Source organism: Manis javanica, chromosome 2 (assembly GCF_040802235.1).
Source record: "Manis javanica isolate MJ-LG chromosome 2, MJ_LKY, whole genome shotgun sequence".
Classification (NCBI taxonomy): Eukaryota; Metazoa; Chordata; class Mammalia; order Pholidota; family Manidae; genus Manis; species Manis javanica.
Window position 1 is genome coordinate 139,860,181 of NC_133157.1, and position 13,729 is coordinate 139,873,909.

The following is a 13,729-nucleotide window of genomic DNA, read 5'->3' on the forward strand; positions in this document are numbered from 1 at the left end:
GATAAGGACAGACTAGTAAAAGAAGCCACAGACAGAAATAAGATAATATACAAAGGAAAACCCATCAGGATTTCATCAGATTTCTCAGCAGAAACCTTACATGCCAGAAATGAGTGGAATGATATATTTAATGCAATGAAGAAGAAGGGCCTCAAACCAAGAAAACTTTATCCAGCAAGATTATCTTTTCAATTTGAAGGAGGGATCAAAGAATATCCAGGTAAGGAAAAGTGGAGAGAATTTAGCTCCCAGAAACCATCTCTACAGTGTATTTTGGAGGGACTGCTACAGATGGAAGTGCTCCTAAGGTTTAATAGCTGTCACCAGAGGTAATAAAAAGGGATAGACAAAAAGTACAGAATCTGATATATAATATATAAGGAATGGAGGAGGAAGAAAAGGAGGGAAAAAGAAAAAAAAGAACCTTTAGATTGTATTTGTAATAGCATACTAAGTGAGTTAAGTTAGAGTCTTAGATAGTAAGAAAGTTACCCTTGAACATTTGGTAAACACAGATCTAAACCCTGCAATGGCAATAAGTACATACCTATTGATAATCACCCTTAAAGAAAATGGTCTGAAAGCACGAATCAAAAGACATAGTCACTGAACGGAAAAAAAAAAAGACCCATTTATATGCTGCCTACAAGAGACTCACTTCAAAATCAAAGACATGCACAGACTAAATGTGAAGGGATGGAAAAAGGTAGTTCATGCAACTAATAGGGAGAAAAAATCAGGTGTTGTAGTACTAGTATCAGACAAAATAGACTTTAAAGAAAGTCACAAGAAAAAAGAAGGACATTACATAATGATAAAGGGATCAATCCAACAACAATATATAACCATTATAAATATCTATGCTCTGAACACAGAAGCACCTACATATGTGAAAGAAATACTAACTGAATTAAAAGGGAAAATAGAATGCAATGCATTCATTCTAGGCGACTTCAACACACCACTCACTCTGAAGGACAGATTAATCAGACAGAAAGTAAGTAAGGACACAGAGGCATGAATAAAACATTAGAATAGATGGACCTAATGGACATCTACACTACTCTACACCCAAAAGCAGCAGGACACACATTGTTTTCAAGTGCACATGGAACATTTTCCAGAATAGACCACATACTAGGCCACAAAAAGAGACTCAGTAAATTAAAAAAGATAGAAATTGTGCCAACCAACTTTTCATATCATAAGGGTATAAAACTAGAAACAAACTGTACAAAGAAAACTAAAAGGCTCACAAATACATGGAGGTTTAACAACATGCTCCTAATCAATCAATGGATCAATGACTAAAGTAAAGCAGAGATCAAGCAATATATGGAGACAAATGAAAACACCACCACAACGCAACTACTTCTGTGGGATGCAGTGAAAGCAGTTCTAAAAGGGAAGTATATAGCAATTCAGGCCTATTTAAAGAAGGTAGAACAATCCAAGATGAATTGTCTAAATTCACAATTATTGAAACTGTTAAAAGAACAAATGAGTCCCAAAATCAGTAACAGGAGGGACATAATAAAGATCAGAGAAGAAATAAATAAAACTGAGGAGAATAAAACAATAGAAAAAATTAATGAAACCACTAGCTGGTTCATTGAAAAGTAAACAAAGCTGATAAACCCCTAGCAAGACTTATTAAGAAAAAAAGAGAATCTACACAAATAAACAGAATCAGAAATGAGGAAGGAAAAATCACTACAGACCCCACAGAAATACAAAGAATTATCAGAGAATGCTATGAAAATCTGTATGCTAACAAACTGGATAACCTAGAAGAAATGGACAACTTTCTAAAAAAATACAACCTGCCAAGACTGACCCAGGAAGAAACAGAAAATCTAAACAAATCAATTGCCAGCAATGAAATTGAATTGGTGATCAAAATACTACCCCAGAACAAAAGCCCCATACCAGAGGGATTCATTGCTGAATTTTATCAGACATTTAGAGAAGACATAATACCCATTTTCTCCTTAAAGTTTTCCAAAAAATAGAAGAGGAGGGAATACTTCCTAACTCATTCTATGAAGCCAGCATCACTCTAATACCAAAACAAGGCAAAGACACCACAAAAAAAAAAAGAGAGAAAACTACAGACCAATATCCCTGATGAACACAGATGCAAAAATACATAGCAAGATATTAGGAAAGTGAATTCAAAGATACATCAAGAGGATCATACACCATGATCAAGTGGGATTCATCTCAGGAATGCAAGGACAGTACTACATTAGAAAATCCATCATCATCATCCACCAAATTAACAAAAAGAGGGACCAAAACCATACGATCTTTCTGTAGATGCTGAAAAAGGATTTAACAGTATTCAACATCCATTCATGATAAAAACTTTCAAGAAAATGGGTATAGGAGGGCGAGTTCCTCAATATAATAAAGGCCATATCTGACAAAACCACAGCCAACATCATACTTAACAGCAAGAAGCTGAAAGCTTTTCCTCTAAGATTGGGAACAAGACAAGGATTCCCACTCTCCGTGCTTTTATTCAACATAGTACTGGAGGTCCTAGCCACAGCAATCACACAACCCAAAGAAAGAAACTGCATCCAGATTGGTAAAGAAGAATTGAAACTGTCACTGTTTGCAGATGACATGATATTGTATGTAAAGAACCCTAAGGACTCCATTCCAAAACTACTAGAACTAATATCTGAATTCAGCAAAGTTGCAGGATACAAAATGAATACAGAGAAATCTGTTGCATTCCTATACGGTAATGATGAACTAGCAGAAAGAGAAATAAGGAAAACAATTCCATTCACAAAAGCAGCAAAAAGAATAAAATACCTAGGAATAAACCTAACCAAGGAAGTGAAAGACCTATACTCTGAAAACTACAAGAATCTCCTAAGGGAAATTAAAGAGGATACCTATAAATGGAAAATCATCCCACGCTCTTGGAGAGGAAGAATTAATATTGTTAAAATCGCCATCGTGCCTAATTGAATCTACAGATTTAACACAATCCCTAACAAAATACCGACAGCATTCTTCAATGAACTGGAAGAGTTCTAAAATTGATATGGAACCACAAAAGAACCCGAATAGACAAAGCAATCCTGAGAAGGAAGAATAAAGCAGGGGGACCGCGCTTCCCAACCTCAAGCTCTACCTCAAACCACAGTAATCAAGACAATTTGGTACTGGCACAAGAACAGAGCCATAGACCAATGGAACAGAATAGAGAGTCCAGATATTAACCCATGCATATGTGGTCAATTAATGTATGATAGAGGAGCCATTGATATACAATGGGGAAATGACAGCCTCTTCAACAGCTGATGTTGGAAAAACTGGACAGCTAAATGTAAGAGAATGAAACAGGATTATTGTGTAGCTCCATACACAAAAGTAAATTTGAAATGGATCAAAGACCTGAATGGAAGTCATGAAACTATAAAACTCTTAGACATAAGCAACTTCTTCATGAACATATCTCCACAGGCAAGGGAAACAAAAGCAAAAATGAACAAGTGGGACTATATCAAACTAAAAAGCTTCTGTACAGCAAAGGACACCATCAGATTAACAAAAAGGCATCCTTCCGTATGGGAGAATATATTCATAAATGACAGATCCAATAATGGGTTGACCTCCAAAATACAGAAAGAGCTCAGGCACCTCATCAAACAAAAAGGAAATAACCCAATTAAAATGTGGGCACAGGATCTGAACAGACACTTCTCTAAAGAAGAAATTCAGATGCCCAACTGGCATGTGAAAAGATGCTCCACATCACACAAATCAGAGAAATGCAAATTAAAACCTCAGTGAGATATCACCTCACACCAGTTAGGATGGCCAACATTGAAAGGACAAAACAACAACAAATGATGGTGAGGTTGTGGAGGAAAGGAAACCCTCCTACACTGCTGATGGGAATGTAAATTAGTTCAACCATTGTGGAAAGTAGTATGGAGGTTCCTCAGAAAACTAAAAATAGAAATACCATTTGACCCAGGAATTCCACTCCTGGGAATTTACCCTAAGGATGCAGGAACCCAGTTTGAAAAAGACATAGGTGCACCCCTATGTTTTTGGCAGCACTATTTACAATAGCCAAGAAATGGAAGCAATCTAAGGGTCCCTCAGTAGATGAATGGATAAAGAAGATGTGGTACATATACACAATGGAACACTATTCAGCCATAAGAAGAAAACAAATCCTACCATTTGCAACAACGTGGATGGAGCTAGAGGGTATTATGCTCAGTGAAATAAGCCAGGCAGAGAAAGACAAGTGTCAGATGATTTCACTCATCTGTGGAGTGTAAGATCAAAGCAAAAGTTAAGGAACAAAACAGCAGCAGACTCACAGAACCCACGAATGGCGTCACAGTTACCAAAGGGAAACGGACTGAGGAGGACGGGTGGGAAGGGAGGGATAAGCGGAAAAAGGGGCATTATGATTAGCATACATAATGTGTGTGGGGGTGGAACGACGCGGGAAAGGCAGTTTAACACAGATAAGTAGTGATTCTATAACATCTTACTACACTAGTGGACAGTGACCTTAATGGGGTATGTGGTGGGGACTTGATAATGGGGGGAATCTAGTAACCACAATGTTGTTCATGTAGGTGTATGTTAATGATGTATCAATAAATAAATGAATGAATAAATAAAAATAAGCAAATAAAAAGGGAATAAGTAAATATAAACCTCTTATAAATTCTAATTTAAGTCAAGCCTATTCCTGAGATTAATATATGACGTAAACTCTACATTGTAAATTAATACAAACCATCTCAAAAATCTTGAATATTTATCAAAAAATACTATAAAATAGTCTAACGTCAAATTGTAACCTCCAGTGTTTATAGAGGCAAAGTAGGTGACTCAAGGAAGTAAAGACCCCAGGTGGGGACAGGGGAACAGAAAAAGGGGAAGCCCTCTGCACAGCACCACACCTCAGAGTAGGCATGGCTCCACGTTGCAGATATGATCCTTTAAGAGAAGCCTGAAGCCCAGATTTCTACATGAGTCCCCTTCATTTTAAATATTGACTCAATTTATTGGGGCAAATTAAATGTATTCAGGGGCCACAGTTAGTCTATAGTTCACTTGTTTTACATTTTTCACATTTCCCAGTGGTTGTGTATAAAACAAATCGGTGTATGCAAAAATCTTCCCTTTTTTTAGTATCATATGGTTTACCAAAACACTGGGCCCCAACATGTAATAAAAATTGCTATTAAGATTCATAATACCCAGAAATAGGATCACTCCTACACTGTTGGTGGGACTGCAAATTGGTACAACCACTGTGGAAAGCAGTATGGAGGTTCCTCAAAAGACTAAAAATAGAAATACCGTTTGACCCAGGAATTCCACTCCTGGAAATTTGCCTGAAGAAAACAAAATCCCTGCTTCAAAAACATATGCACCCCTATGTTTATTGTCACACCGTTTACAATAGCCAAAATGTGGAAGCAACCTAAGCATCCATCAGTAGATGACTGGATAAAGATGTGGTACATATACAATGGAATATTATTTTGCTCTGAAAAGGAAATCCTGCCACTTGCAACAACATGAATGCATCTTGAGGGTATTATGATCAGGGAGATAAGCCAGGTGCAGAAAGACAAATACCATATGATTTCACTTATTTGTGGAATATAAAAAGAAGAAAAAGAAAAAGAACAAAACAGTATTAGACTCACAGACACTGAGAAGCGTCTAGTGGTTACGAAGGGGGAGCAAACTAGGCAGGGATGTTGGAGGGAGGAGGAGGGGTACTATAGAACCATCGTGCTGTACATTTGATAAAAACCAAAAATGATTCATAATACCACCTCAAAGAATTTTTCCAATGATTATGAAAGCTACAATCTATTTTTATTTAATTCTCCCAGATTGTTAATCAAATGGATAACTAGTTCTTAGGACTGCTGAACCTAAACTATTAAAAAAATTCCCATCACTTTTGTCACTAACTACATGGATTTCGATATTTAAAATTGCAATTCTAATTATGCCAGGGATCTATGAATTTAACAGACATACTGAGACACTCTATCACACGGCTTCAGCTAAAAAGAAGGTCCATGACTTACTACTATTGCCATCGGAGAACCCTGCTTGTGATAACCAATTTGTTGGCCTAATGACGTTAATGATACCAAAAGATGCAAAATCCTTCAAGGGTCAGCCTCTACTTATTAAGACTATCCAGAAGCAAATTACTAAGGACTCTTTGAGTGCTAGGGAATAACTGATGGCCGGAAGGAAAAACATGTTTTGTTTAGGCCAACAGATATCGCCAGTAATATTCTTTTTAAACTTCTCAGTCACAGAGGTAGGGCCAGATGGAAGTCAGGCTAAAATTGTCAGAAAGGAGAGAGCTGAAGGAAGTAGTAACCTATCAAACTCCAACTCTTCTAGGGATTTCTTAAGTTTGTGAGATCTGCAAATTTATATATTACACTTATCCATTCAGTAGTTGTTAAGCAAGAGCTGTATCAGTACCTCAAGGAAATATTTCCAAATATACATACATATCCAGGCCTTACTGGACTTGGTTTTTTAAAGTTTCCCAGGCAATTCGATTAACCAGCACAACCCTAGCTGAGCACTGGTGCACTGGACAATCACGTCATTCTCATCTCTCACATATGTGGTCAATTCCTGCTATCACTAGAGGATTTTATCAAAGAAAGGAAAGCACAAGAGATGAGTCACTTAGCAAAACTGAATTTAATTTTTCTCGGTGGGGGCAGAACAGGGACTTGTAAGGAAACCCAAAATGTAACTTGATTTCGTTATTCATAAACTCCTCCCTTCCCATCAAGATGTTCTAGATCTGAAGGCAGAGTTTAGCTCCCGTCTACGTGGCTGTTTCTGAGAGAACGGGATATATCAGTTCATTACATCATCTTCCCTCGTTTCCCACCTCATCACCAACTGCTCCCTGCCAGTCTGGTTCCTCAGAGTCCTCCTAATGTTGATCTCTAAGCAAGTTTACAACCCATTCATCCTCTTTCCCAAACAAACAATTATTTTCCCTCAAGGCTGAAGACATCTTGCCTAAACAGAGAAAAGCAAGAAGGACAAAGCAAACACAAAAAACCTCGTCTTGTTCTTTCCCTTCATGTGCCCAAATTCCAAATTGGCCTCCATATTTCTGATTGCACTCTCTCTCCTTTTCCCTTTCCTTTTTGCCTCTGAAACTTTAGCCAGTGAAAGAGGAATCGCTTTTACGTAAGTCAGTTTTTTTAATAAAATAGAAACTCGTCAAGAGTAGCCACAATTTCAGATTATAAAATGCATTTCTTTTGTTTTCTTTTTAGATAAAGCCTATTTCCAAAGCAAACTTGGCTTTCCTGTGTTGCTTGACACCAATTAGAAAAAAACTTGGGTGCGGAAAAAATATTTGAAAGAAAAGCTGTACTTCAGCAAATTCAGTGTTTTCACAAACATCTGCCATGAACGCATGTAACAAAGCTGTACTCTAGTGCTTTCTTAGAAGAGCCATTATTTTGAGTGAAATCTTAGTTATTTTAAAATATTTTCAGTCAGGAAATGCTTGATTTTCCAAATATGTAAAATTGATCCTAACTATATTAACCTGTTGGGGCTGCCGCATGGGAGGTAACGTACGTCCAGAAGAAACAGCAGGCAGATCAGCTTCACCATCACCTGTTCCCTACATGCAGCTATAAGCTGGTGAGGAGCTGCATGAGGCTGAGCAGGAGCTACTTTGTGATATGAAAACCCTAAGGTGGTACACGGCTGGCAGAGCAGCTGCCAGTACAAGGGAATTGCCCTGCTGATGTCAAGATGTGACCCAAACCCCTCACTGGATCTTCAGAGCCCTGGGGTCCCAGAGTGCCCAGGTCCTGTGGTGTGCCGCTTCCACATCCCACATGCACTCACCCAGCTCCTCTGGCCTGGTACCAGTTCTCCACCTCTCCTCCCACCCATCCCCAGCAGCACCCATTTCCTAAGGCTCTGCAGAGCAGTCAGCCTCCACCATCACCTCACAGCCCCTCAGCCTTCAGTCCTTTGTGGGCTCTGAGCCTACCACCCCCTCCCAGGCAGTCAAGGGAAGGTCCTCCTCCTCGGGGAAAGCAGGGCCAGGAGTTCTGCCCTTTGTATGGGCATCCTTTCTCTAGCCCTCCCTGACTTGGCTTTGGAGGTGTTTCCATGGTGACAGGGCCCGATGTCGAGTATGCAGTATATGTATGTGTCTACATATACACACACATACAGATGTATATGTAAAAGAATTTTATACATCAATGGCTAGTAAAGAAATTAAAAACATGTTATTCAAATTTTTGTAGATAAAGGTGGTGGGTGCATACCTCATTGTTTGCCTCAAGGTCTGCGTTGTGCGAAAGGAGCTGTGCCACTGTTGTTTCACACTCTCCACAAGCTGCATAGTGTAAAGCTGTGTTGCCATAGATGTCACTTACATTGGGATCGGCACCATGGTTTAAAAGAATATGTGCGCATTTCTCTTGCTGGCATTGCACGGCCTGTAGGTATTACACAAAGAAACACAGTATAAATTCTAGGATTTCAAAGTAGACACTCTACAGGTTTCACCAGTGAGTTATATTTAAATGAGAGAAATTGATTTATCTTCTCAGCTATTACATCAAATCCATCTCAGGCTGGCATCGACAGCTCCTACATACCTTGATCAGGGGTGTCCTCTCTAGGTTGTCACGGAGGTTAAGCTCACATTTTCTCTGTAGCAGAACAGTTACCACTTCTGCATGGCCGTTGGCACAGGCCAAATGCAGAGCAGTCCTAGGAAAGTGAGTGGACTTGTTAGGAACAATGCACTCTTCTCAAAACATACAATTATTCATGTAATTGTGAACATTAAAGAGCTAAGTCTTCAAAACAAATCTACTTTTTCTGGAGAAGGTACAATATTTATCAGCCTTATTACTCACCACATTAATGAAAGTGCAGACTACTTGATAGAAATAGCATGACCTGGGGATTCAGCTCATCTTAGGTTTGAATCTTACACCTTAGAGATCAGTTGGCATTTTGGTGCCTCAATTTCCTCATCAACATAATGGGGATAAAAATAAGTTATCTCATGGGATACTACTGTTATATTTAAATAAGAATCTATGCTAAATGCTTTAGAACAGTTCCTAGCACAAACAGCAGGTCAGCAATTATTACACTATTGTTATAATTATTACTATTACTACTCCTTTATAAAGGGAATCCAATTTGGTAAAATGATATAATTGTGCCTACTTTACAAAAATGTTTTAATTAGAGCATTGTGTTTGAATCATTTTAAGATTCTCATTCCCTCACATTTTAACATCTCACATTGGAATGCAACTATAATTCATAACGCCTGATAACTAATTGGCAGCATTTAAAAAGTTTCTTATTGGTGCATAAAATAGTACAGCATCAGACAATCCACTGAATTACATTAAATGAAATAATGGTATACACAACAGATCTACTGCAGTTCACATACTTGGATTTAAATAAATTTTAGTTCTCAAAAGCATTATGATATTCATAAATGACAGATCTGATAAAGGGTTGACATCCAAAATATATAAAGAGCTCACACACCTCAACAAACAAAAAGCAAATAATATGATTAAAAAATGGGCAGAGGAGCTGAATAGACAGTTCTCTAAAGAAGAAATTCAGATGGCCAACAGACACATGAAAAGATGCTCCACATCGCTTGTCATCAGAGAAATGCAAATTAAAACCACAATGAGATATCATCTCACACCAGTAAGGATGGCTACCATCCAAAAGACAAACAACAACAAATGTTGGCGAGGTTGTGGAGAAAGGGAAACCCTCCTACACTACTGGTAGGAATGTAAATTAGTTCAACCATTGTGGAAAGCACTATGGAGGTTCCTCAAAATGCTCAAAATAGACATACCATTTGACCCAGGAATTCTACTTTTAGGTATTTACCCTAAGAATGCAGCACCCCAGTTTGAAAAAGACAGATACACCCCTATGTTCATCGCTGCACTATTTACAATAGCCAAGATATGGAAGCAACCTCAATGTCCATCAGTAGATGAATGGATAAAGAAGATGTGGTACATATACACAATGGAATATTACTCAGCTATAAGAAAAAAACAGATTCTACCATTTGCAACAACATGGATGGAGCTAGAGGATATTATGCTGAGTGAAATAAGCCAGGTAGAGAAAGACAAGTAGCAAATGATTTCACTCATATGTGGAGTCTAAGAACAAAAGAAAACTGAAGGAACAAAACAGCAGCAGAAGCACAGAACCCAAGAATGGACTAACAGTTACCAAAGGGAAAGGGACTGGGGAGGACGGGTGGGAAGGGAGGGATAAGGCCGGGAAAAAAGAAAGGGGGCATTACTATTAATACGTATAGTGTGGGGGTGGGGGGGGCGTGAGGAGGGCTGTGCAACACAGAGAAGACAAGTAGTGATTTTACAGCATCATAATATGTCGACGGACAGTGACTGTGAATGGGTATGTGGGGGGAACTTGGTGAAGCGGGGAGCCTAGTAAACATAATGTCCTTCATGTAATTGTAGATTAATGATACCAAAATAAAACTAATAAAAAAAGCATTATGAAATAGTGGTTCTTCTGAAATATCAAAACAGAAGCAGAAATTTAAAAAAAATAAGTATTTTGATTTTCATGAAACTTTAAGCCAAAGGAAATTCAGGATTCAGTGATAAGGATAGCTGGTTTTATTCAATATTTACATTTACAGGTTGTAAGAAAATTAGATATGTGCGATGATCAACTTAGGACTGAATACTATTATAAACATTCTAGAAGGCAGGCAAACATTATCTTTTACAATTTTGTATGATCAGAAGTGCTTTTGTTTGAAAGAGTAGGAAAAGCTTCAGTTGAGATTAGATCCTAACACTTCAACTTAAAAATTTTCATCTTGTTCACATGGGAAACATGAAGTTTTTAAGAAGGAAAGAATCCTGAGTAGAATTTGTTTGCTGTTGGAGAATTAAGTATTTTTTTTGGAGTTTTGTGTGTTTTATTTAACAATTTAGGCCATAATATTTGTAACTTAAAACTATATACTATGTGCATGTATCAAAGAAACCTGAAGTAAATGCTTGATAGGAATGTCTTTCCATGGCTTCTTTATAAAATCCTCAGTTATCTTCTCCTTTTTACGTCAGGATTATATCTAAAGAGATCATCAGCAAGAGATTCTTCTTTTGCATGTTGATTTTGCACCTCCATTTCCTGCTTTAACCACTCTTCTAATTCACTATTCTTCCGAGTATGATGGGCTATTAGATCTGATCCTCCAATGATGTGTGGAAGTTTTCCTGCTCCAGGAAATGTGACCTTTCTGAATTTCTTGAAGTTCTTTAGTTGACCATAATCATCACTTCCACCAGATGCATTTCTGGAGGTAGAGTTATTGACCACCAGTGATGTAAACTCAGTAACACCTTCCTTGGAAGCATCTGAGCATCATCCAGAAGTTCATCATTGTTAGAGAGTTCTTTAGTTGACCATAGTGAATCTTTCTTGAGCTCCCATTTCTTCCCAATTCCATCTTCTTCAGATACTTTGTTACTTTCTGCTTTTACTTCATCATTAAAAATGCCATTTGTTTCTATTTCCAATCTTGGCCTTTTTCTAACATTGACACCATCCTCTTGTTTTGGAACTTTCACTGCAATTTCTAACTCTGGCTATGTGTTCTTGAATAACTGTTCCAATACTGCATTTTCTATGACCAAATCATCAATTTTTTTCTTTTTTCTGATCTTGGTTTTTCCATAGAAAGAGATTTATTGGCAGAATAGTTCACAGTGGATTTTAAATCTGTATCTGTAAATAAGTTATCTGTTTTTTTTCCCAGTAGGCTCATTCTGAGATAGATGCTGCTCCTTGTTGCAGAACTCAGATTTTTCAAAAAGAAAAAGAAAAATACACTGGTACTACAAATTCCACCTGGAACAATTTTTTGTGGGATAAAAATCTGACCACTTATCTCCACATAATTAGCAGGTATCTCTCCACCATTTATAAATGATTCACCTCTTCCTACTGATAGGAAAATGTTATTTGGGCCTCTAGGTCACTTTCCATTCTGTTCCATTCATTTATCTGTCTTTTCAGTTGTTAATAACTCAACACTCTGATAATTTATAGCACATTTTGATATCTAGAAGGGCAAACCTTTGTTTAATATACAAGACTTTCCTAAATTTCATCACAATAAAAGAGGGACAGCATAAGAAACCTCCAATTTTTAAAAGTGTGATTATTTTTTATTTGGTTTATGTGAAATTAATAAATATAAGAAGAGCACACATTTTGAGAAAATGAATCTTCCTGTTTAACAGATAGATTTTCCCACTTCAAAATTCCTTTCCCAGGTCCATCAGTAAAAAGCAGATATATACATAGGTGTGCACCCATATAAAATGGATATTGCATTTTACCCAAAGAATTTTTACAAGTTGACAAATAAAAGTTTTCATTTTTCTCATTATGTATTATGTGCTTTTAGGCAGTATTGTTAGGCACTTTTATTTCATTATGCACTTTTCTGTAATATCTAATATTATGGTATGAAAATGTATACATTAAAAATAAAATGCTATCTATACTCCGTTTTCCTATTAGTGATGTTTAGTTAAATGACTGCCAAACTGTCCATAAGTGCTCTGTAATAATTATGAGTTAGTCTGAAATCGCTTGTTTTTGTCTCTTCTTCTCATACTGTGGGCATGGGCACCAGGTACCCTTTGTCAGGCTTCCGGGACCCAGGTCCTGTGGGGCCTTGGTGCCAGGAGGCACGGCTCCCCAGGTGAGCCTGGAAGGTGAGCGCTTTCCCAGGTCCACCCACCTCCTCCCAGACCGCCTCTGGCCTCCCGGCCCCTCTTACCTATTCTTCTTGTCCGTGTCATTCAAGCCATTTTTCCCCATAAACAGAATCTGCTGCACTCTGGCTACTTTGCCCTTACTGGCAGCCATGTGGATCTTTCTGACATCTTTGCTTCGGATATGGTACTGGGCCTGAAAGTTGACTCCCCAGCAGTCAACCTCTGTGTTAGTGGAATGGTTTCTGAAGGAGCGCAAAGATGGCCAACACTTCAGGCCCTGGGATCCAAATATCCTCTCCATCATAACAAAGCCTCGGGCTTCAGGAGACCTCAGCTCCCCTGCTGCCGTCCGCTCCACAGCACTAGTGCTGTATAAGCCAACCTAGGGGCCACAACAGCCCAGACCCCTGTCAGCAGTTAGCACACAATAACTCCAGGCAACACAAGTGCCCCGCCCAGATGACATCACAGGGCAGGGCACTCAGAGACCAAGGGTGTGGAGAGTGTATGTGCTGGGCCCAGACAAGGCTCATTTCGGCTGATGCTTGAGAGGAGTATTGGGCGGCGGTGTGTGTGTGTGTGTGTGTGTGGCTGAGTTGGGAAATTGGCAGAAGGTAGACTAGTCCATACAGAAAAGCTGTGTATGGGGGCAAGAGCAGCGTGAAACTTCAGGATGGTGAAAGCCTCCTCCCCACAAAACTAGACCTAATATTGGAATTGAGCAAAGTTGCAGGATATAAAATTAATAGAAAGAAATCTGTGGCATTCCTATACACTAAAAATGAACTAGCAGAGAGAGAAATCAGGAAAACAATTATTCATGCCTCAGAGCACACATTATCCTGGATTATCTAGGTGGCCTCAATCTA